Here is a 21,596-nt window from a genome sequence, read left to right as displayed (position 1 = left end):
TTAAAGAGTATTTTATCTCCTTCTTCTGTTTTTTAAATATAAATTGCATTTGCTTAATTTATAGACGATCTCAAAGTAATTTATGGAAGGTCGCAAATTAAAAATGACGCCTTGGCGGTCTCTAAAGTATCCATTTTTTAAAGGTTTACGATCTTTAGCGGTAGACCGCGGGCCATAGCATAAAAAAATGCTTTGATGTTAACTTTCATGGTGCAGTCGTAAGATCTAAAAAATGCCGATGTAAATAAGCGTTTTAAGTTGTGAAAATTCTTAAATAAAATTTTCTTAATTCAAAGACCCGCAGTTCTTGACTTATCGTGCTTTGAATAACCATTAAAACGATCTATCGAATTTTTGTTTACTAAATTAAAAAAAAAAGTTTTCCCCATAATGTGTTTGTATTCACAACTACCAATAAAGTTACGCTTTACAAAGATCAGTTCACTTTCTAGCGCATGTCAGGATTAGCGCTAGATTCATAAGCCATTTAATGGTGACTCCTGTATCACGATTTAACCTAAATCACTCATACGGTTGCGCCATACACTAATCGACATCAAATCGCTCATATAGTTGCATTTCGTTTATTATTTCTTTACTTGGCAGTTTAAAAAAGTAATTCTGCACCTTTTATTTTTGCAAGACTTAAGTGTTGCAAAAACCACTTTTATAGCATTTATATTGAAGATTTTTATTATTTTGCTCAAAACATTATGTTATTAATGAATGATAATAAACAAACTATTTAGCTAAGTTATGTACTGTCGATAATCCAAGTTCCTCCTTTTATATTAGCTACCTAATGTTGCCAATATAAAAAGGATGAAATTGGATTATGGGCAATATAACGATCCTGAGCGCAAACCAAAACTTGCCATGCATGGTCCATGCATGGGATTCATTGGTTGATGACCGACACCACCACGCCAGTGATGCCGTTCACCAACCAATGCACAGTGGGAAATTACATGGCAAAAAATCTAAAAAGTGACTTACATTAAACATTATGTCTAAAAATTACACTAAAAATTCATCACAAAAATGATAAATTTTAACTTTGATGAAGAATTAAAAAAATGTTCTAATTTGTACCTTTTCCATATTTTCATATTATTTAGACTATAATGTCTACTAACTAACGTGAGAAATGTGGCTGCGATCATCCGCGATCTTGAGCGCAAACAAATTTTGAAAAATTTATGTTTTTTTAAACAAATAAAAAACTTCTTTAAATAAATACAAATTTCTTCATTCATTACTAGAAGTAAAAAATAAAGCTACTTTAAAGTTTTTTTTAAAGTAAATTTGTTTTCGTGCTGTTATTGAAAGGAAAAAAGTTAATTTTTTATTTTAATTTCATGTGTTTATGATTTTAAAAAACATAATTAATTTAAGAAATAATAATTCTAAAGTGCATTTTTAATGTCTTACTAATTAACCAAAAACCACATTTTCTACATTATTTTGATTAGTTCACAATAGTTGTGAACTATTGTGAAATAATGTAGGAAAACAATTTAAGTAAAGTTGAGCAATGTTTTCAGATTTCGAAAAATACTTTTGATAATGTAAATAGTGAGTTTAAATACGTTATTACTAGGATTCAAGTCAAAGAACAAAACAAATTTATTAAGAAAAAAATTTAAAACTAGGGAGTTCAGTCAATTTTTTATTTTATTTATGGGAGTTTAATTTTTATATTTTCAAAATGGTTTCAACCACTTCTTTAGCTTATTTAGTTCCAAAGGTATTCGTGTTTTAATATTTTCAATATATATACATTCAGGCTTGTAGCCAGAATATTTTGAAGGGGGAGCTCTTTTTTTAAAGGCGCTAAAACGGTATAAAATTGCATTTATTACGACAACATATTATTTGGAAAATCAAACTAAGTAAAATACAATAAAATACTGTAGTAAAATGTTTTATTGTATGTACAATTATCATTGTCGTATGACTAAGGATAGCAGCTCCATTCTTCTTGGATGTAGTTTGATAAATAGTTTTGTGATTTCTATTTTTTCTAATGCTTCGACCTTATCACTATACACATGTATTAATGTAAGTGCTTCAAAACGCTCATCCTTCATGGATGCTCTAACATAATTTGACAATCTTCGAAGTGCAGATGCATATCGCTTGCATTCACAAGAGGTTACTGGAAGTATACATCGAATGCATAAAAGAATATGTGTATTTGGAAGAGCTTGCTTTAAACGATTTAAACGTTGTTTATTTAACGTTGTTTCAACGATAAATCAACGTTGACAAAAAAACTTTATTATAACAAAACCGTCCGTTGAATTTGATGCTTAAAAGTAAAAATAGTTCAAACGAAAAAGTAATAAAGCAATATTTTAGGGTAGTGGGACGTCAGAGCGAAAAGTTTAGAAGCGCAAGAACGTGAGAGCGAAAAGTTTTAAAGCGAAAGAACGCTAAAACGAAAAGTTTAAAAGCGAAAACCGGGAAATCGAATATCGTGATAATTCAGCAACAACAACATCAACAACAACAATGTTATTATTGAGATAATTTTTTGTGATTTTGTTATTATTTCAATGTTATATTATAGATTATTTGGCGTTTGTATTTTTTTTTAATTGTTTTATTTTTTTTTTATATTTTTTTTTTTTTTTATATTTATAATTATTTATATATTTGGTATTCTAGCTGAGAGTTATAGTTACAGTTAGAGTTTATTAGATTAAATAAATAAAAAACTTATTGTTTATAGTTTGAAACTATTTATTTATTTGGTATTTTAGCTGAGAGTAATAGTTACAGTGCGACAAAAAGGTATAAGATCTTCCATAAAAATTAATTTTGCACTACAAGTTATCCGATAAAAAATAGACATAATAATTTCTTATTGTTATTATTTCATTTTAATTTCTTCTTTGATATTTATACAATACATTTCAAGCAAAAGATTGTTTCTTTGTTTAAATAAAAATTATTCTTAAAATTTAAAAGATGGAAATTAATAATGTGCTTTTATTTTGATTAGGTATGGTGAGTTAGGCTGATTACCCTTGATGCTTTTAGAAATGATTAGATAGTTAAACCTCAAGAATTGATGTTTAAATTTTTAGTCATAAACTAAAAACCAGGGCAAATAAATTAACACAACATGTTTAAAAAAGAGACATATGAAGGTTAGTTTTTAATATAAATTATTATCTAGTAGATAATAATATCTACAAATATTCCTATTTATGTAAATTAAGGCAAACTTTTATCAGTTTATGTTTATCAAGTTGATCACTTATGCTTAGGCTTATGATCTGTTATAAGAAATAATGTTCTCTTTATAAAATTATTTTTAAACTAATGTATGCACTGACTATTTTAGTCCTAAAGTTAATATTTTTTCTTGCTATTTAATATATATTTGCGGATTGGTTGGGTTACATACAGTGGAGAAAATAGAATTAGCCTCACCATGTACTGATCCAATGTTTTGTAAATCTGTAAGCAAGTTTGTGCGGTGCATCTTTTGTATCCACACACATATAATTATTGTTACAAACAACAACTTTTTAGATTATAATATAGCATAATTAAATTGCGGTACATTTGATAAAACCATAAAGTGTATAATACTTGATAACAAATGTGGTAACAAATAGATTTAGCTTCATCAATAATTATTTTCAGTTTACTTGTATATTTTGATCTGGTAATACGCATTTGTGACTTATTTTTTTATTATTATTTGTAAATTAAACAGAGACTGTGAAACCAGTGCTCATAAAGTTTTTAATATTTGGTTTTTAATACCATAATTTGAAATGAAATATGGTAAGCTTAAAACGAATGAAGAATTAGCAGTAATTAAAGCATACAAAGATACAGACTTATCTAATTGAGAAATTGCAAAGAAAATTAAAAGATCTCCAAAAGTGGTTAATAATTACTTCAAGATTGGCGTTAATTATGGAACTTATAAGGGAAGTGGTAGCAAACGTAAAATTGATAATCGTACTAAATGAGTTATTGTATGTCAACATTACTGGCACAATCTTCGAAAAGAGAAAGAAACTCGGATAAGTTTTAACTTTGGTGGTGAAACTGTTATGGCTTGGGGAACTTTTTCCTTTGCTGGAAAACTCCCAATGGCATGGATTTCAACAAATATCAATTCACAGGACTACATTGACTTAATAGAAATAAGTTTGCCTGAACATGGCGAGGAATTGATGGGTGAAAATTTCACTTTTCAACAAGATAATGCAGCTATCCATAATTCAAAACTTACAAAAGCTTTGTTTAGAGAAAAAAATATTCACGTAATGGAATGGCACGCATGTCTGGACTACATCCGTGCCATTCCATTACATTTCTTGACCTATTTGAAAATCTATGGGGAATAGTTTCTAGAATAGTTTATAATAATGGTAAGCAATTTGAATCCACTTTGGAGCTGAAAACTCATATCAGACAAGCTTGGAATGAAATACCTATTGAAACAATCCAAAATCTTGTGACTAGTATTTGTCAAGTCGCATATTTGAAGTCATTAAAAAATCAGGAAGCAATACTAAATATTAAATAAGCGAAAAAACAAAATATTTTATGTACTTTCTTGTATATAACGTAAATGAGGCTAGTTCTATTTTCTCCACAAATGGAATACTTTTAATTTTTTTTCCATTTGTAATTAATTAAACATACCAATTTATAAACTTTTTAGTTGTAGTATAAGATAATGAGAAATAAAGTAGACTTAATAATTGTTTCACTGCCATTTTTGTTAAATTGAAAAAAAAATAAAGGTGAGACTAATTCTATTTTCTTCGCTGTATTGTTCTTTGCTGATTTTTTACAAAAATATTGTAGATATATGTATTTGAAGTTTTATGCTTTTTTTAAGGGTAGTTTTTGGGCAAATGTTGATAGATTTTAATGTTCTTAAGTAATACTTTATTTTGCGTTTAATTTTGAGATTCCTTGCACTCAGTAATAATGCACTTTGAATATGCATTATGGTTTTTTGAGTCTTTTAATTAGGTGAATGAGCTAAAGCACTGTCATTTCTCTATTTAAGCCAATATGCCAATTTTATGTAAAGAATAAAAGGTTAAAAAACTAGTTGATATTTTAATTCATATGATGTTTAATAAATTATTCTTGTTCAGAACAGAAGTGTCAAAACTTATTATATTAATGCTTCTAAACTTATGAACCTTTTTTTAAATTAGCTTTATACAAAAAAATAAATTGAACATAGAAAAAAAAAATGTTTACAATGAATAACCCTTGAAGTATAAATGCCAAATTGGTAGTGTGCAAAGACCTTTTGCTTATAACAATTGTGCTAAAATTCAGCCTTTGAATATATTGTCAACTTATGATATGTTTTTAAATTTATAAGCATACATCAATGCAAAAATCTCTATAAATATCTATAAATATCTTATCTCTATAAATCCTAAATCCATCCTTGTTTGGAACACTTTCGTCATATTTTGGGAGGATCTTCTAGTGATGCCCTTTCTCTTTAAGACAAGGTGCAAAAATGAATTGTTTTTGCACCTTGACCTGTTCTTGCAGCAAACAAGGAGCTGCTGTTGCAGCCAACCTCCAACCATTATAACATTATCGTAATGTTGCTTCTCTTTCTATTTTTTATAAGTAATACAATGGACACTGCTCTAAAGAGCTAGCATCTCTTGTGCCATCTACTAAAATTTATTCTTGTGTTACTCATCATTCAATAAATTCTAATTGTTTTACTATGACTGTTCCTAAGTGCTCCCAAAATTCTTATTCGTCTAGTTTTTTTTCCTTAAACTTTTTTTTTCACTTGCTTCATCTTGTTTTCCTGATTCATATAATTCACAATCAATTAATTTTTCTATTATTTGTTATCTTGCTCTATAAATTTTATCTTTTCTGTAATAGTAGTTGCTTGCAGCCTTGTTGAAATAAAGATGTTAAAAAAAAAAAACATTTTCAATGTTAGCCGAACGTATTGTATTAGCTGGGATGTTATGCATTTTACACTTTTTTTTGTAAAAAAATTCTTTTTTTAGTAATAAAAAAATTAACAATACAATAAACTAAGTAAATGATATAAAATTTCCAGAAAAGTAAACTAAAATTAGATTCATGCAGCCTGCAGTAATTTATGTTTTAAAAACTATTTTATCTAGTTCAAAAACATATAACAGTATACTGAACATCAAACAAATAAGATAATAAAGGCTATTACCAACTAATCTGTAGAAAAAATAATTAAATATTTATGCTAAATAATGCAAATGAAGACTTTACTATACTTTACTATACTTAGGTCTACTAAACTTTACTATACTTAGGTCACAAACAATTCATAACATAACTATTAACAATAACAAATCATTTAGTTAAAGCATAAAAAGTGAATAAGTTTCTCACCAGTCAATCATTACAATTGAAACCTGTTAAACTAATTAGCCAAGCACACTTTGTAAGCCTTTTTCCTTTAAGCAGAATCTTTTTCAAAATTAATGACTGATTTTTTAATTTTACATGCAAACGATCCAAAAAACATTACGCAGAATAATTTTTGGATTATTGGCATGTTTTTATACTACAATAAAACGCATAATGCAGAAATGCCTTCAAAAAATCTTTTAGACATCAACCAAGAAGAACCCACCCAGTTACACTACCTCCTGTAAAGTGAATTATAAATAATTTTGACACAAAAATATTTCTGGAATTAAACAAGTGGAAAAAAAAGACACTATGCAGCTTTCTGTTTAAGGAACAAATCAAATCAAAACAACATCATAAAAAAATAGCCAAACAAAAAACCTAAAAGGTACAGCAACATATTTCAAGTGTAACAACATTGATTAAGATAACGCCATACATAATGGTCACATTATAAGTCTCTATATTATAGAGACTTACATTGTGATTTTTGACTTATAAATTATAAGTCAAAAATTAGGCTTTATAAATGCAACATATAAAAATCATTTTTGACATAGGCTTTGAGTTATTATTCATTTTACTAAAGTGTATGTCTGATAACAACATTATTTTCAACACAAATATTAAAAAATTCACTTTATCTCTATAAATAATTTACCAGTAAATATAACTGGCCGATATGATGGCACATAAACGAGAACCATTTCTAAGTAACTTACTTTTTTGTGCACAAAAAATTAAGTTACTTAGAAATGGTTCTCTTTTATGTGCCATCAAATCGGCCAGTTATATTTACTGGTAAATTATTTAGATAGATAGAGATAAAGTGAATTTTTTAATATTTGTTTTTAATATTTGAAGTTAAAATTTTAATATTTGAAGTAAAAGCATAGATGAAAATAACATAACTCCAAATAATATATATAATGTTAACGAGACAGGAATTTCTTCAGTACCAAAAAAAGTGTCAAAAGTAATTGCTAAGATGGGTAAAAAACAAGTTGGAACTCTAACATCAGCTGAATGAGGGAAAATCATAACAATCAAAATGTGTATGAGTGCCTCTGGTATATACGTTCCCCCCTGATTATTTTCCCCCATGTTAGAGCTCCCAAGAATGTTAATATTATCGAAAAAGCTCCTCCGGGTACTATTGCATCATATCACCCTAGTTGTTGGATGCAAACAAATATATTTTTGAAGTGGTTTGACCATTTTCTGTCTTTTGTAATGCCATCCAAAAAAAGGCCTGTACTGCTATTATTAGATGTTCATGCAAGACATACAAAAAATATGGAGTTCACAATGAAAGCACGTGAAAATTGTGTTACTGTTATTTGCTTTCCACCACATTGTTCACACCATCTGCAGCCACTAGATGTCTCCTTCATGGCACCATTTAGTAGCAACTATTCGAACACAGTTTGTATTTGGCTGCTTACACATTATCCTAGAGTTGTGACCGAATATCAGATTCCAGAACTATTTGGAATAGCTTATATGAAATCTGCAAACATGTTGACGGCTGTAAATTGTTTTAGAAAGACTGAAATAAGTCCACTTTATCATGGATTCAGCAACACCAAATCTAACTACCAAGTCTCAAACACAAACTATTTCACTGCAAGAATTATCCCTGACATCTTGCTCTGAATCAGAAACTTCGTCTTCGTCAACTATGGCTACTTTCACAATTGCTTCACCTGCAGAAATTGTAAGTATTTCGAATGAGAAAACTCAGCAAACTCGAAAACAATGCCAAAAGGGCAAAACAGCTATACTCACCAGTTCACCATATAAAGCGGAACTGGCAAAAAAGATGGTTATAAAAACTAAAAAAAGAAAAAACGCTTAAACAGTTGACAAGACTGTAGAAAAAAAAAATGATACACCTGCAGAAATTATACCACGAAAAGTATACCCTCAGCAATTTTTGTGATTTTTGTTTAATAACATTTTCAAAAACTGTTGCATTTTTTTCTAAATTGCTAAAATTAAAAGCTTTTTTTTGTTGATGTTCTTTGTTGAAATACATTGATAAAACACAGGTCGTTTTCATTTTCATATATTATTAATCTAAACCTTACGGGGGCTGTTCCCACTTCTCTCTCTCTCTCTCTCTCTCTCTCTCTCTCTCTCTCTCTCTCTCTCTCTCTCTCTCTCTCTCTCTCTCTCTCTATATATATATATATATATATATTTATATATATATATATATATATATATATATATATATATATATATATATATATATATATAAATATATATATATATATATATATATATATATATATATATATATATATATATATATATATATATATATATATATATATATGTATATATATATATATATTTTTTTTTTTAGATTATTCACCTCCCCAAGGTTCGAGGGGGGCCAGTACAGTCGAGGAGGCTACTCATTTTTTTTTTTTTTTTTTTTTTTTTTTTTAGTTGCTATTCGTGGTACAACCCTCTCTCAACTCTTTTAACTCCAAAACACGAACCTTGCCGAGCAAGGCTGCTGCGCGGAGAAACTAAGTTGAGCGCGATACTTCCAGGGACGTGGTGGGAGTCGAACTCCGAACCACTACTGCATATATATATATATATATATATATATATATATATATATATATATTAGGGTGCGGTTGTGGCTCTCTATAGGAGCACAACCGTTTTTTTTGCTGCCTAATTTTTGTGTTATAACATTTTCAAATACCGTTTTATTTTTTTCTTAATTGCAGCAATTTAAAGCTTAATAATGTGTTTATCGAAATACACTGTTAAAAAGACGCATGCCGTTTTTATTTTCATACTCCATTAATCTAAACGTTACGGGGGCTGTTGTGCCCCCACTTCCCCTATATATATATATATATATATATATATATATATATATATATATATATATATATATATATATATATATATATATATATATATATATATATATATATATTGCCACTATTAATGTATGATATTATAATAGTATAAATATAATTTATATCCATATCAATAGCTGATTAACAGATTTAAAAACAACACATTTTGAAAACATCAAGTTAAAACTTTTTTTGTAATTCGCATAAGTTGTTCCAAGGGAGTTAATATATTATGGGGAGTTAATTTGTTTCGCCGACAGGGGTTAATTTATTTCAAGGGGAGTTAATCTATTTTGAAATAGATTAACTCCCCGGGTAATTTTTTACGCAACGGGAGTTAATTTATTATGGGGGTTAATTTGTTTCATGACACCGGCCAATATTGTGGGCAGGGAGCAAAATAACCCAAGTTGAAATTTTTATATGGTGTTTATATAGAGTAGAAGAGTGTTTGAAGTTGAACAGAATTTTTTTTTACAAATATAATATTAGGTATATATATATATATATATATATATATATATATATATATATATATATATATATATATATATATATATATATATATATATATATATATATATATATATATTGCCACTATTAATATATGATATTATAATAGTATAAATATAATTTATATCCATATCAATAACTGATTAACAGATTTAAAAACAACACATTTTGAAAACATCAAGTTAAAACTTTTTTTGTAATTCGCATAAGTTGTTCCAAGGGAGTTAATATATTATGGGGAGTTAATTTGTTTCGCCGACAGGGGTTAATTTATTTCAAGGGGAGTTAATCTATTTTGAAATAGATTAACTCCCCGGGTAATTTTTTACGCAACGGGAGTTAATTTATTATGGGGGTTAATTTGTTTCATGAAACCGGCCAATATTGTGGGCAGGGAGCAAAATAACCCAAGTTGAAATTTTTATATGGTGTTTATATAGAGTAGAAGAGTGTTTTAAGTTGAACAGAATTTTTTTTTACAAATATAATATTAGGTATTTTGAAGTCAAAGTCCAATATTCAATAATATGGTACTAAAACAGCATCAACAGCAGGTGTAAAAAAAAAAAAAACTATTCAACTTAAAACACTCTATACCAGTTAATAAACAACCACTGAAAATTTTAGAAACGGCTCTTGAATGGTTGGCGAGCAATGTTGGCCGGCGTCTTAAATACTTCATACTGAGAAAAAAGCAAATTAACAATTTTTTTATTAAATAACACCAAAAAATGTATAAAAAAGCAATCATTAACCTCATTAAATTTAAAAAACAGTATTTAAAATCCTCCTGGTTCATAAGCTATACCCTCTTTTTCCAAATTATTGTCATTTTTAAAAAATTTTTTTGCTCTATTTAACTGTCGCCTCAACTTATTCTTTTCATTCATTCTATAATTAGATTGTTTTATTCTTTTATTGTTTATTTTATTGGAACCTTTAACCATGAAAGCACCTGGTAACATATTTAATTGTTCAAAAACTAACACTGAAGCTTTCATACCAATATTAAAATTTGCTACCGCATCGTATACACCAAATTTCAAATTAGCGAGTAACACATATCTGGTCTTCGGTAATCGGTCCCAAATCATACTGTTGAACGATTCATTTGCATTTTGAGTTTTCCCATGTAAACATTTTTTTAGTTCTGAATCTTTGCTAAGATCCTCAAAAATAGGTCTAATTTTCAAAATTATGTTCATTGGAAGACCTGGACCCGGTTTGTAAGTGTTGGTTTTATTTGCTTTATCAAAGTTGAACTTGCACCAACTATTTATGCCGGTAGGACAGTGAGGAAAGTGCAAGTTATTTGTTTTGGAAGATGCAACATGAAATAATGTAGCCAATACGCTTGCCTTCATACCTGTTTCTTTAAAAAGCAACCTTTGCAGAACCTGCACTTTGGTTCGACATCCAAAACCTTTCCAGTGTCCATTGATAATGCAGAAAAGACACCGTTTAATGATGAAAAGCCTCTTCTCTGCCAAGTACTATCACACAACACACCAATATCAAAAACTTCATCACTAGCAACATGTTTACGCAATTCTGCTACTGCATCAAACATGGTATCTTCAGTAACTTTTTGCGTGACAGCACCTATTTTCACAGCTAACTTATCATAATTATTTTGAGTCATTGGTTGTGGCATATTCATTAAAGTGGTGAATCTTTTTATACCAGAATGTCCCTGTTCAAGTGCAAGCATTGCGTATACTGTTCTACAATTAATATCATATCCTCTGTTACATTGTTTTGAAGTATAAAACTCATTTTCATATTTGCAGTTAAAGCACTTGATAAGTAACTTAGAGGCAAGTCCTTTTTTGTCTTGCATTTTTTCGGACAATGACAAGGATGTACACTCGCCACATTGAGGGCATGCTAAAGCACTAAATATATCAGATAATATAGAGCAATCTATAATCCCATATCCAGATATTTTCATTCTTGTAAAAGCTCTGGAACATTCAATTGGCTTTACCTTCTTCGCAGATACAGATGTTGAAAATAAATTTAATCCAGATTCGTTATTTACAGAGTTATTATTGACAGTTGTATTATTTGAATCAATCAAAATTGTTACAGGAGGATTATCATTTAACTCCATTTCAATATTTTCTTTGTCAAGACTGTTAAGTTTCTTCCCTAAGAAACCTCTCCTCCTTTTTTTAATTATTGTTCTTGATTTTATTCTGCACGCTTTACCCATTTTTTTAAAAAATTAAGAAAATTGACAACTTTAAAAGCTTCAGAATAACAGAAAACTGTAATCTGACTTGAAAAACCAGACTTTTTTTGCTCGGTGGATAAGTAAAGAAGCCAAACCAAGCATTTTACTGCAGCTATTTAAAAATACACATAAGTTATTAGGACTTTTAATGAGGTCATACACCGTTGCTATGGGCGTTGCTATGGTATAAATTTTAAGGTACCTTAAAAAAATGCTAAACTTGAAGGATTTAATGATTAAAATCAGTAAATAAACAAATAATTTTGAATTTTGCCTACATTAAAATGCATAAATAAATAAAAATATTTTTTATAAAATTTGGGTAAATTCCCCCTTAACCCATCCCATTCGCTTTTAACTTTTTCGCTTTCCCGACTTTCGCTTTTAAAACTTTCGCTCTTAAAAGTTTCGCTTTAAAGACACCGAACCATATTTTAGTATATATGTGTGAAATTTTAAATTTTGAATTTTCAAAAACGTATTATTTAGTATTCAAATTTCTAATTGTTCTTAAGACAAAATAAATTAATGGCTTATTTAAGAAACTGGCGAAAATGCCACTCTAATGTTCTAGCTCTGGCAGAATCATTTTCTAGTAGTGAAGAAGAGAAAGTCGAAAAAAATAATGACAATTCAAAATTTACACAAAATATTAGTTAAGTAGAAGAAGTCGAAAATTCGGAAAGAAACAGCTTTTTGTATACCAGTCTCAAGATCAAATTAACAGTATTGACCACAACACTTGCTTTCGACAGTAACTGATTTTGGAGCTTGAAGCAAAGTTCTTTTATCTTTCAGTGAGGATAAGAACAAAGGAAACAAAGTACCAAAATTAGATAATGTTGATAAGCTCTCGATGGCTGAAGGCAACATGTTATTAATTATTTTTTAGTGAGTTTTTGTTTAATTTTATTAGGTTTGTAAAAAAGTTCAACAAAAGTTGTTTTGTGAAACTATTTTAAATTATAGAGTTTCAAAAGAGAGTGTTATATTTTCTTACTGATATAAGAAATCCCAAAACACAGTGACAAAGTCTGATTATAATAGTGAATTTATAAGCCAAATAAGTTTTATTTTGTCGGTAGCTAAATTTGTTGAAGTGGACAAGATATTAGATGACAAAAAAAACACAATTATCAGGAGTAAGTTTTAATAAGTATTTTATTAAATAGTTATATCATTTTGTTTCAGAACTCTTTATAATTTTATGTCTACAGCTTTATGTCAAAACTTATAAAAACTTATAACTGTTAGCCATTGTTCTAATGTTATAAAAACTTATAACATTAGAACAATGGCTTCTTATTTGGTAGTATAATTTCAATGGTTTAAAGGCAATTAATGTTAAATGTCTACAGTTTCATTTTTATTAATATGATTATAATACATTATGAGCAAGGTTAGGCAACTTTTACAACCAGATGCTATTCCTGGAGTTAACTTGTTATTCAGATCAGAACTGATTATCTTTTTCTGGTTATACTAACAGAAGTTTACCAGACTATATGGTGCTATGAAAGGTATACCTTTATAAGATATATAAAACTTTTTTATTTTTATTTACAGCTTCTTTTATTGAATACGATGAAGTGACTGAAACTTTAATTGATGGCATTTTGTCTGACTTCTTAAAATACACTCCATTTCAAAAAGGTGGCAGAAAAGAAAGGAAATTAGATTGATTGTTATAAATATTTACATATATTTCAATAAGGAAATATTTTCTTGTTGTCTACTAATATTTTGTTTTCAGTGTTAATTCAACATTACCAAAAAAAAATTTCAGTTTTGAAAAAACGTAGGATTGAGTTGATGTTTTAAGTAAAATAAGAAAAGCTCAACTGATATAATATTTTTATTTTTGATAAGAACAAAAATACTAATGATGTGGTATTAAAAATTGGTATTAATATTAATGTTTATTAGATGAAGATGTGTAAAAAATAAGTTACAAGTTATTGTTTGGTCTTTAAAATTGTTTGAATGATAATTTATTATTTATTGAGATGTTTTATTTTTTAATTTTTGTTGCTTTTATATTTTCAATCAAACTAAGTTATTGTTGTGTGATATTTTAAAATAAACTTTATATTATATTTTGTATTAATAATAAATATTATCTATTTTTGTTCAATATTCCATATTACTTTTAGGTAGTTAATTATGTTTTAGCAACCTGGGGTTCTTTCATTATTTTCCTTTGATGCCTTGAGTTATTTAAACATAATGTATTCAGAACTATGCAGAATAATAGAATAATAAATATATTCATAAAAAATGAATTTAAAATATAAAAATTTCTAAAATAAAGAAAAACTTATCTTTGCTAATAATGTTTACAAATATTATTGTTTAGCAAGTATCATGGTTATAAAATGTCAAGATTTAGCAAGTTTAACTAGGCCTGTTAGAACATTTATATTATGGTTTCTTCATTTTTTTATTAGTTCATATAATATTTTCAAAATCAAGTATGTGGAAAAGAGCTGTTTGGAATGAAGATTTACAAGGAGAAGAAGGTGTAATTCCACCTAATTGGATTTGTAATAAAACTGTTTATTGGCCTCCAGGTACCAAAGCATTGACACTAAAATGCTGAGAAGAATTGGCTTCCATTTTTCCACAAATTTCCAAGTTTCCACAAATCAAAACTAAATTCTCTTCAGGTATTACATCTATATATTACAATTATTTTTTTTTTAATTATTTTGTTAGAAAGAGTTATTTTGTTGATACAAATTATATAACTGTTCATATAACTATTCATATAACTATATTAATTCCACAGAAAGCAAACAGGATTGTGAAAAATTTGACTTTAAAACTACAAAAGAAAATTTTTTTAATGAGAATGGCTATTTAAGAAAAAGAAAACATAAACAAAGATAATTTCCGTAGCAGGTATTAGTTTTATAATCTTTGATTTTATAAATTTCAATTTTTATACCTAAAAATAAAAATGTTTTTGTAATTTATACTATAAATTAGTAATTCTATTTTATAGGTTCAGTTATCAAAGATTTAGATGAAGTGTCAATGCACCTGACCTCCAGTTGTTCATTGATCAAATCTATAGGTAAATATATATATATATATATATATATATATATATATATATATATATATATATATATATATATATATATATATATATTTTAATTGTCAGATCAGGTTATCCTGCTACTGGTAACATGTAACCCAGTACAATCTGCTTCATGTCCTGCTGCCTTGTAGGATACGCCTTTTTAGGCAAAGGCTAGGAGATGCCAACTCCGATTTAAAACACCCCCTGCCTTGGGGCTCTTGGTTGAGTAAAGGCTAGAGATGGTGTCTCGATAAAAATACTCATCTTGGGCAGATGTTAAATGCACCCAGCTACTGTCTTGTAGAAGGCCTCCTAGGCAAAGACTTAAGGGGTAAACAGATTCTATCTGTTGACCAGCCTCGCACCCCTTCTTCATCTATTAGGCTGACGCAGATGTATTTTTAATACATTGTTTCCAGTTTAGGATGTTGAATGCTGGATCTTCTTGACTCAATGCATGGGTTTGCTTGTGTCACTGTTTTTATGACTAGGCAACTCATTCTATTATCTCCTTATGAGGGTACAGCTCTAAAACTCAGTTTTATGGTTCTGAGGCCGGCTGGTAGTCAGGTTTCCCGAACTCTGTGGTAGCTCTCAGAGAGGCTGATTCCATCAACAGCTGAAAAATATCAAAGTATTAACAGTGCCATGTTGCGCATGGATGGTGTCCCTGTTTGTACTTTTGGTGTGCATTGCGGAGGCCACATTTGGAGCCCTTTGTTACGGCTTAGGGTTTATTAGTAGTAATGAGGCAATTGCTTGGGCTATTAAATGGTGTTTTGAGTACTATCTATGCTTTGAGTCAAGTTCTTCAATCTAATTTAAAAATGAATAAAATACCAAAAACTATAAAACACAAAAAACCATCATCATCACCAAGTTCTCTAAACCTATCATTCACTAATATTCGTGGTCTTCGAAGTAACTTTTCTTCTGTTGAGTCTTATCTCTTGCAAAGTTCACCAGACCTACTTGCTCTTTGTGAGACTAATTTGAGTTCGGCTGTCTCATCTTGTGATCTTAGTGTTGATGGTTATCTTCCTCTGATTCGTAAAGACTCCAATAGCCACATGCTTGGCCTGGGCATTTACATTCGTAAGAATACACCTGTTTGTCGTGAAACTAGGTTTGAATCCACAGACTATTCTTTCATGTGCTTTCGTTTAGCACCACTTCACGCTATTGCCTTTCTCTTTGTTCTATATCGATCTCCTTCATCTCAAGACTGTTCACTTTTTGATGTTATTTCTGATCATATTGACCAAGCCCTCTCTCTTTATCCATCAGCTAATATAGTTGTTGTCGGTGACTTTAATGCTCACCACTCTGAATGGCTTGGCTCTAGTGTCAGTGACTCTGCAGGCATTAAAGCCCACAACTTTTGCCTTTCTCAATCCCTAACTCAAATAGTCAACTTTCCAACTCGCTTTCCTGACAACCCTAATCATTTACCTTCTCTACTCGACTTATGTCTTGTTTCTGATCCTAGTCAGTGCTCAGTTTCTCCACATTCACCCTTAGGTGCTTCTGATCACAGTTTGGTCTCTTTAAAACTAATATCTCATTCTTCTTCATCACCTGAATACCCCTACTAACGAACCTCTTACAACTACAGTAAAGCTGACTGGGATTCTTTCCGTGATTTTCTTCGTGATGGCCCTTGGGTAGAAATCTTTCAACTTCCTGTCGACAAATGTGCTTCGTATATAACTTCGTGGATTCAGGCTGGCATGGAATCTTTTATTCCCTCTCGACGATTCCAGGTCAAGCCTCACTCTCCTCCATGGTTTTCCTCACACTGTGCTGCTGCGATTGCCAATCGAAACCGTTACTTCCATATTTATCAGCAAAACAATTCTCCAGAAAACAGACGTCTTTTCATTACTGCTAGAAACAACTGTAAAAAGGTTTTGTCTAACGCTAAAACCCGCTATTCTCAGGTCATGAAATCTCGTATCTCATCTCAAAAATTAGGCTCTCGTGACTTCTGGAGAATCTTTAATAATATCAATAATAAGGGCAAATCTATAATTCCACCTCTCTTGTATGGTTCAGACTTTGTCACCTCACCTAAAGACAAAGCCGAGCTGTTTGCTAAAAACTTTTCATCAATATCATCTCTTGATTCCACTAATTGCGTTCTACCTGATATTGCCAAAAAACAGGTTGATTCATTGCTTGACATTCATATCACTTCAGCATCTGTATCTAAAGTGATTTCCTGTCTAGACTCTTCTACAGCTTGTGGCCCAGACAACATACCTGTTATTGTCTTGCAGAAGTGTTCTCCAGAGCTGTCGTCTATACTCTCAAAACTATTCAACAAGTGCTTATCAGAGTCTTGCTTTCCAGCCTGCTGGAAAGCCGCATCTGTTATCCCTATCTTCAAAAATTCTGGGGAGCGATCTGATTCGTCTAACTACCGTCCCATAAGTCTTCTTCCTATCATAAGCAAGGTTTTTGAATCTTTAATTAACAAACACTTAATTTCTCATCTTGAATCTAATAACTTACTTTCTGACCATCAATATGGATTTCGATCTTCTCGTTCTACAGCTGATTTGCTAACAGTAATAACTGACAGGTTTTATCGTGCATTAGATGAAGGTGGAGAGGTTAAGGCCATCGCTCTTGACATTTCAAAAGCGTTTGATAAAGTTTGGCATGCTGGTCTTCTCCATAAGCTTTCTTCTTATGGTGTATCCGGCAACATCTTTAAGATCATTGAATCCTTCCTTTCCAATCGTAGCATAAAAGTTGTCCTCGATGGACAACACTCTTCTTCTTATTCTGTAACTTCAGGGGTTCCTCAAGGTTCTATCCTTGGCCCTATACTCTTTTTAATTTACATTAACGATCTTCCAGATATTCTCACATCTAAGGTGGCATTGTTTGCTGATGATATTACCATTTATTCTTGTCGTGATAAGAAACCAACACCCTCTGATTGCCTGGAGGGGGCATTTGAGCTTGAAAAGGATCTCACTTCTGCTACAGCATGGGGCTCACAGTGGCTGGTGAACTTTAATTCAGATAAAACTCAATTTTTTTCAGCCAATCGTTATCGCAATAATTTAGATCTTCCTATATTTATGAACGGTGATGTACTCGATGAGTCACCTACTCTTCATCTTCTAGGATTAACTCTTACTTCCAATCTTTCTTGGAAACCATATATCAAATCGGTTGCAAAATTAGCATCTGCTAAGGTTGCATCTCTTTATCGAGCTCGCCACTTTCTTACTCTGGATTCTATTCTCTACCTCTATAAATCTCAAATCCGGCCTTGTATGGAATACTGTTGCCATATCTGGGGCGGATCTTCTAATGATGCCCTTTCTCTTTTAGACAAGGTGCAAAAACGCATTGTAAACATAGTTGGACCTGCTCTTGCAGCCAACCTTCAACCATTATCACATCGTCGAAATGTTGCTTCTCTTTCTCTATTCTACAAATACTATAATGGGCACTACTCGAAAGAGCTAGCGTCTCTTGTGCCATCTACTAAAATTCATTCTCGTGTTACTCGTCATTCAATTAAGTGTCATCCTTTTTCTGTGACTGTTCCTAAGTGCTCCAAAAACGCTTATTCGTCTAGTTTTTTTCCTCGAACATCAGCTCTTTGGAATTCGCTTCCTTCATCTTGCTTTCCTGATTCATATAATTTGCAATCTTTTAAATCGTCCGTCAATCGTTATCTTGCTCTACAATCTTCATCTTTTCTCTTACAGTAACTTCCAACTTTAATTAGTGGCTGCTTGCAGCCTTGTTGTAAGCGAATATTTTTAAAAAAAAAAAAAAAAAAAAAAAAAATATATATATATATATATATAAATATATATATACATATATATATATATATCAGGGATGCGGAGTCCCAAAAAGGACTCCGGATTTGAAAGTCACAAAAAGATTACTTTATCCTAGTTTTTGGTATCCAGGAGCTCAAAAAATATAAATAAGTTTATGGACTACTATTAGGAAAAAAATTAAGACTTTTAGGTTAGAGGAACAATTGTTTTTTGAGCCTAGAGTCCTTAGGTATAAAGTTTAATTTTGCTGTGAGCATATATTCAGCAAGAGTGCTCAATGAATTATATCAGAGCTATATAATTGATCTTTGACAAGATTAAATAAAAATAAAAAATGCATGTATTTTTTTACCTAATGGTTGCTAAACGCATGAAACTTTTAGTAGTAAAAAATCATATTGTTATTTTTATTTAGTCTCATCAAAAAATCAATTTTATATATATATATATATATATATATATATATATATATATATATATATATATATATATATATATATATATATATATATGTATATATATATATATATATATATATATATATATATATATATATATATATATATATATATATATATATATATATATATATATATATATATATATAAACATATAGCACTATATATAAATAATGCTCAATGTTCTTAAAAGAACAGAGCAATTATGTATCAGTAAAAAATCACTTAACAAAATTTTTTCTTCATTTTACATTGTTTTTCATCAATAAAGACTCATCAGAAATGCTTTTACACTGTGTTTCATCAATAAAGACTCATCATTTCTGATGAGTCTTTATTGATGAAACTCATTGTAAAATGAAAAAAATATTTTTGTTAATTGATTTCCAACTAATATATACCCCCTTTCCCCCAAAGCTGTCATATAAGCATTTAAGTTGTACATTTAGCAGGATTTGAACTATAGTTGGCTAATTGCAAATATTGAGGACCTTTTTTTTTTTGTGTGTGTGTGTCTCTAGTTGGCAAAAAATACATTCAAACCCCCCTCCCTTCCCCATAAGAGACCACTTCGGGACGGCCCTGTCTAACAGTTAAATTACCTTTTAAAAATTCAGAGTTTTTTCGAAAAAATGTTATGGCCTCCACGGATATGAAGAGCAAAGGTGGAAAAATATACTTAGAAACACTAATTTATATGGGTTTGTAAATGGAATACCTTTACAAGTTGTAACACCTTTCCATTCATTATATTTTTTTCAAGTATGCCTTTGTTGATTTTTTTTTTAATATATTTTTTTATTTACAGCTCCTTCTATTGTATTCAATGGAGCAAAAGAAACCTCGGTTAATGAAATATTGTTTGATTTTCTAAAATACGCTCCATTTCAAAAAGGTGATGGAAAAGAGACGAAATTTGTGTAGATTTTATTCAATTATATGTAGATTATATTCAATTATTTGTAGATCTTATTCAATTATATGTAAATATATGTAATATTTAAATATATTTTTCAGTAAAACAACTTTTATCTCTTGCTTTAAAAATACTATTTTAAATAAACTAAATTGAAAAAAGTTCTAAATAGTTTAAGTATAGACTATGAGTAGATTTAATATCTGTAATATACCTTATTAACGTAATAGAGAAGTGCAACAGCACTATTGGACATGCATACTACGTTTTGATGGTGATCTCAGTTTTTATCAACGGTTTCTGTGATTACAAAACGTTTTGTAACAGCCGGTGTAACGTTGATAAATCAACGTTAAAAACACTGTCATTCTCAACGTTGTTTCAACGTAAATTCAACGTTATTGTAACGTTTTTTTCCGTCGAATCAACGTTGATATAACGTTTGAACCTAACGTTAATTTAACGTTGATAAACCAACGTTGGAAAAAACTTTCATTCTAAACGTTAAATTAACGTAAATTCAACGTTAGGTTCCAACGTAAGTTCAACGTTATTTCAACGTTATTTGCCGGCTGGGATATATATATATATATATATATATATATATATATATATATATATATATATATATATATATATATATATATATATATATATATATATATATATATATATACGTAAGTGTATATATATGAATAAAGAAAATATCTTTACATTATCATGTATAATATTGTATACTTGAAAGAGTGCTCAATAGATAAACTAGAGCTATATAATATATATGTAACTGTTACCCGCAGTACCAGGAATTAGCTAAATGCTAATGTTTATAATATAATAGTTAGGTAATATGTAGTTAGGTTAATAATATTATTAATTTGTTTTTAGTTGGCTAATAATTGTGAAATAGTTATATGTTTAATGTTGTTTAAAATTTTTTTATGTGTTAATGTGTATTATTTGTGTGTTAAACAATAATAAAATAAAAATAAGAAAATAAGAATTAAAATTGATATAAAAATGTACATAATATTATGAAATATATTACAAAAGCTGTGTATGTGAGTAATTTATTAGTTAGCCTAGAGATATATGGAGCAGATAATTTGTAATTTTTTAATAAAAATTTATTTTCGTGGCGGCACTTTGATATAATTTCGGTTCTCTTATTTAACAGTTCTTCAGGTTTTGGATAAGATATAATAGTAAATTTTTCATACAGAGATAGTGGGCATCTTTTGGAAATATTTGAGTAGGGGGGTATTGAT

The 21,596-nt window shown here is 29.4% G+C and overlaps 1 long non-coding RNA gene across 1 annotated transcript; it reads left to right on the top strand.

The window, feature by feature from the left end:
• Window positions 1-14,851: 14,851 nt before the first annotated feature.
• On the top strand, window positions 14,852-20,437 carry LOC136076353 (uncharacterized). Its single transcript, XR_010636191.1, has 3 exons — window positions 14,852-14,958; window positions 15,062-15,133; window positions 20,221-20,437. It is a non-coding gene; the product is annotated as an uncharacterized LOC136076353 (long non-coding RNA).
• Window positions 20,438-21,596: the final 1,159 nt, after the last annotated feature.

Source organism: Hydra vulgaris, chromosome 02, assembly GCF_038396675.1.
Source record: "Hydra vulgaris chromosome 02, alternate assembly HydraT2T_AEP".
NCBI classification, from domain to species: domain Eukaryota; kingdom Metazoa; phylum Cnidaria; class Hydrozoa; order Anthoathecata; family Hydridae; genus Hydra; species Hydra vulgaris.
This window is presented reverse-complemented; position numbering and strand designations above follow the sequence as displayed.